This window comes from Gossypium raimondii, chromosome 6 (assembly GCF_025698545.1).
Source record: "Gossypium raimondii isolate GPD5lz chromosome 6, ASM2569854v1, whole genome shotgun sequence".
Taxonomy (NCBI): Eukaryota; Viridiplantae; Streptophyta; class Magnoliopsida; order Malvales; family Malvaceae; genus Gossypium; species Gossypium raimondii.
In genome coordinates, this window is record NC_068570.1 from 28,603,400 (window position 1) to 28,609,399 (window position 6,000).

Sequence of the window (6,000 nt, forward strand, 5' to 3'; positions counted from 1 at the left end):
AGCGCACCTAATGCAATTCATGATCATTTGCAAGATGTGGGATTCTTACATACGTCTCATATGCTCAGGGGTTGTAAATTAGATCACACGCTTATCAGTGCGTTGGTGGAAAGATGAAGACTTGAAACACTCACATTCCATCTTTCATGCAGTGAGTGTACAATCACGCTCAAGGACATAGCTTTACAACTCAGTTTAGCGATGGATGGGCCAGTCATTACGGGGGCAGTGGTTATTCCGATAAGGGGGACCTTTGTGATGCATTTTTAGGGAAGGTGCTAAACAAGTTTCAAGATAGCCAGATAAAGATGAAATGGTTGAAAGATAATTTCAATAAACTTGATGATCACGCGATTGCCCTCAAAAAAGAACAATACGTCCGAGCATTCATCCCAAGGATAATCGGGGGCATTTTAATGCCCAATAAATCTCGAAATTTGGTACATATAAAGTGGCTACTACATCTGGTTGACTTCAAAGAATGTGGTCAACTGAGTTGGGGATCAGTCGTGTTGACCATGTTGTACCGGGAGTTGTTTCGAGTGACGAACTTGGATTAGATGTCAATTGATGGTTGTTTGCTCCTGCTGCAGTCGTGGGCGTGGTGGTGGCTACCATTTTTATGTCCCCGAGTGGACGCCCCTTATACATTCCCACTGGTGACAAGGTATAATTCATTTGATAATAATATAATTACCATAGTAAATTCTGTTTATTTATTATATGTTTGAATTAACATATTGTTTGTGTAGGTGAAACCATGGGTCGAGTTATGTGGGACTACCGAAGCAACTCAAAAATATCCAGTTGTTGTTAGATCAACATTCGAAAGCCGAGGTTAGTTAATTTCAAACATATAATAATTACGCAATAAATTAAAATTTAATGTTTTGTAGATAACAAAATTTGTAATTGTGCACTACAATTTAAATTGATGTCATACACCGATCTGAAAATCGTACAACGCATCCCGCATGAATATTTGGCCAATCGAAGTATGTGGGACGCGAATGTGCCTTTGGTAGTTTACACAATGGTGGAGATGAACGAATCTGATCGAATGATGCAACAGTTTGGATGGAGCAAAATATTAAACCGTCACCCAAGACATCGAAGCACTACACAAGCTTGATTTACAAGGGAAAACCGACAAAAATTGGTGAGAATTGCACAAGAAGTATATCAACATTTGGGACTATAGGAACGATTTCATACCCATGCACAAACATTTTTTCGCACCAAAGACGACGACCTCTGCGAAGTACATGCCATGGTTTAGACTCTTTAGGAAGCCATATCTGCTATTGGTAGACGCTAGAAGTAGGCAAATTCGTTTGAGGAGGCCACGACAACCTCCCCAGAATCGTAGGTATAGAGCACGTGGCCAACGAGTTTGTCTTCGGTTCCAACCTAATAAGGGGCACCTATGTCTGCCCACATCTCGATCAATTCCTTCCATATTTTGTTATTCCTTTCACTAACCCCATATATTTTACACATGCACCACTGTACCACCCTACATCTACACCCCCTCTAGGTGTGTTTTCCACGGCACCTCCGTCCCCAGCATATTACGCTGATACAAATGCCGATGTATCCTCTAACAACAACAATTCCCAGATATTGTGCAAAATTAGCTTATGCAACATCAAACAGTTATCCGTTGGTAGTGTTGCAAACACCCTCAACGTCATTATATTATCAAGGTGGTTTATCTTTACAACCACCTTCTCGTAGAAATGAGACACGATGGGAGGCTAGGATAACACCAAACTCAACAACGAAAGAAGGAGATTAAGATAAAGATAGGGGTCGAGGTGAAGAGGAAGAAGATGAAGAGGAGGAGCCAACACCCCAAGTTGCACGAAGAAATCCTACCCACAACCGTCGACCACTATCCTGTGGCACACATTCCGTCCAACGACGTCGAGGATGTTTTTTTCTTTTACTTTTGTGATGTAAATATAATTGGTATCAATAAAATATGGTCATTTTTTTATATTTGTGTTGCAACTCATAATTCACTTTTTTAAATTGTAATGTATGTTGTATAGAAATTTTCCATCCATAATATTTGATACCAAACATTTAATGATAATTTTATAAATTTTTAAAGGTAAATTATTACAATGTAAATCAACTCATAATTTAATAATATTAAATAAACTATACCCAAAAATTAAATTTGATACCTTGAGAGAGCTTCAACCTACCCATTACACCAAATTTATCCTTATTCGTTATTTCACCATAGTAAACAAAATAGTGGATAGGGTAAAATTATCTATCACTTAATTTCTATGAAAAATTCAAAGTAAACATATAATGTGACCAAACGATCTGTGAGGTATACAAAAGAATGAACAAATTTTATACAAAAAAAAATGGAGAATAAATTTGTGTACAATAAAAATGAATAAAATTGTGTAAAAAATGAATAAAATATGTTAACGAGATGTTGTCCTCAATTTAGCCCCCAACAGTTGGCATGTTGCCCTAGTATGCCCTAGGTTCCTATAATAGCTACATAACCTAGGTTGACTAATCCTCTTCCGATCATCCTTATTGTTGTGTATCCGAGTAGAATTCTGTAACACCCTTAATCCATATTCGTTGCTGGATTAGGGTTACAAGGCATTACTAGACGTAGCAGAATTTAATCTAATCATTAACACTCTTTAAACACCAAAGAATAAATTTCTTTCATAACATTTTCAGAGTTAACACTTCCACAAATCAACTATAATGCCAATCAAAATGTACCAATCTGACATATTCAAAATTTTCAAATTTATTAAATCCTAACTTACGCCTAACTATTAACATGTGTTCATTCATGATAAATATATACTAGTAAGAATACAAATTTGAGAAAACTTGTTCATTTAATTCCATAATAGATTTTTGTTTATTTTTTTATAATAATATGACCAATCCTAATTTATTCAAATAATACCTTGAATATGCTATATATTCAAGTCATAATTTAAATAACTTAAAAGTTCACATATCTAAAACACAAACACAATTTAGCCTTATTTAGTACCTACCCAAAGGCGAATATACATGAATATATATATACACTTATGCTTTAACTTAGTGAATAAAATTTAAACACCATATATTATATATGTATTATTTACCTACTATTAAAAATGAATTTCCTAGTGATAGCTTAATAATTTCTCATTCTTTAGTAAACAAGCTAAAGCCAAATTCAATATGCACATAATTAAAATTTATACTTTAGCCCAACATATATATATATATATATATATATAGTTAACTATATTAATGAAAACTAAGCGTAACTCTTTACTTGTACACCAAAATCCAAACATATATACTACAATAATCATTTACGCCATACAAATAGGATATACTTATTAAAATCCAACCACACATATATATTTAACGTAATATTATCATATTTATAAACATTCCATATTTAAAATATCTTATAACCAAATCAATTCAACACTCAATACATATCAATTTTACATATGTTAATCACTTAATTAAATCCAAAATAACAAACCATATACATCACAATTACTTATCTATCACAACTCATATCACCACCAAATATGCATAATTATAAACCTCATTGATAAACCGAATGCAAGTAGTAATTTACACTTACTAACATGTTTCAATTTTTAATTCATAGATTATTCTTACTTAACTACTAATTTCAAACATACTATACACATCATTTATATGTATCTATATATAATACATAACCTATGTACTCTACTTAACATTATTCATCTTATTGAATACATCAACTTACTTACCTAATCTACTTAAAATACCGAAACACATAAAAGGTTATCCCCATTTATTTACATGTCTTACGAAATCTTTACTACCCATATAAGATCAAACTATAATCAAAATATATTTAAACCTTAATCCAACCAAAATAGAACATAGACAAGAAATTTTAAGCCATTTTAACATGGCTTTAATACATACATTTTCGAATTAAACCAACTCCAAAACTAGTCTATACATGCCATGGTTTCAAAAGAAAATTTCAGCTTCTAAAATACCGTAATTAGTCGATAGTGTGATAGGCTTTACTGACGAATCCCCGAGCTTAAAACGACTTCAAAATCTATAAAAAAAAGGTAAACAAATACGAGCACACAGTAAGCTATTTGAAGCTTAGTAAGTCAGAAGCATATATATATTTTTCTCACTATCACTAATACAACCAAATTTACCAAGCTAACTAAACCAATTAAATATAATTATACATATAGTATATGCAGGCCGAATATTAACTTCTATCTATATTACAAGCATATTCATCATTTACTATCTTACCATTATGATAGTAAGCCAAAATCACTTAGAATATCAAACATATTTACACATTATACAATTACTAATTAACCTTGAATCATCAATTTAATATAAAACTTACCTTAATTTCTTAACATGGTATAAATACATACCTGAACTTTTAAATTTGTTTCACATTCGTTCTTAGATTGACATTGCTCATTGAGTAGTTAGAAATTGAAAAAGGACATGTCAATAGTCGGAAAGCTCGTACAACGCCAACGTCCCAGACGTGGTCTTACATGTATTTACAAATCGATGCCACTGTCCCAGACAGGGTCTTACACGTAAACACAAATTGATGCCAACATCCCAGACGTAGTCTTACATGAAATCACATATCAGATATCATATCTATTCTTAAGCTCTTAAAAGGCTTCTAGATACTGAACTTAATCAAATCAAACTCAAAAATGCATTTTTTGTTCTAGTTTAATCACATTCGACCATCAACAAATAAAATTCATAAAATTTCATTTATTAAGTAACTTACATATATAATCAAATTTAACAACATTTATATGCTTACAGACTTACCTCGGATATCGACGGACACAGTCGACTACTTTCGACTTTCCTCGATCCAATTCCGTTTTCTTTGTTTCTCGATCTAAACATATTAAAAATTAACTCTTTTATTCAATAAATCATTTAGTTTAGTCCAAAAACACACAAATGGGCAAATTACCAATTTTCCCCTGACATTTCACACTTTTTACAATTTAGTCTCTATTTCACAAAATACAAAATTAACAAACTATCATTGCACAATAGCTTAGCCGAATATTCACTAAGCTAATGTAAGTCCATGCATGTCATATATTTCACAGTTTAGTCCCTCAATTTACACTTTTCTTAATTTAGTCCTTAATACACATTTTTATTAAAAATTACTAATTAAAACATGAAAATCTAACAACATATATTTATTTTCCATCATCTAACAACAAAAACAACAAGCTCTCTTCAATGGTATATCACAAAATACACAACCAATTCAAAAATTCAAGCATGGGCTTTAAAGATAACTTAGCAACGATCTCAAAAACGTAAAAATTATCAAAAATCAAAACAAAACAAACCTTGAATCAAGCTTGTAAATTGGCCGAACCTAGCTTATGTTTTTCTTTTTTTGTTTTCTTTAGTTTCAGTCATAAGAAGATGAAGAATAATGAATTATATTTTGATATAATTTAACACATATTAACATATTACTAGTTTACTTATTTAACCTTTGTTTATAAATCTATATACCTTATAATACAAGGTCATTCTTGACCAATACCACCCACTCACTTAATAGTGGGCTAATAACCTATTAATGACTCCACATTAAAAAGACATTAGCAATTTAACACATTACACATTAACTAGCCTTTTTATCTTTTTATGCGATTAAGCCCTTTTTCTTTAATTAAGCACTCAAACAATAAAATTAATTCACGAAACTTTCACACATGTAAATTCACACATAATAAACACAGAATAAAAATATTGAAATATTTTTCAGACTCGGATGTGTGGTCCCGAAACCACTATTCTGATTTGGGCAAAAATCGGGCTGTTACAACTCTCCCCCCTTTAGGGATTTTCGTCCCCGAAAATCTTACTGGTGAATAGGTTTGGATAACGTCCATTCATTGTATCCTC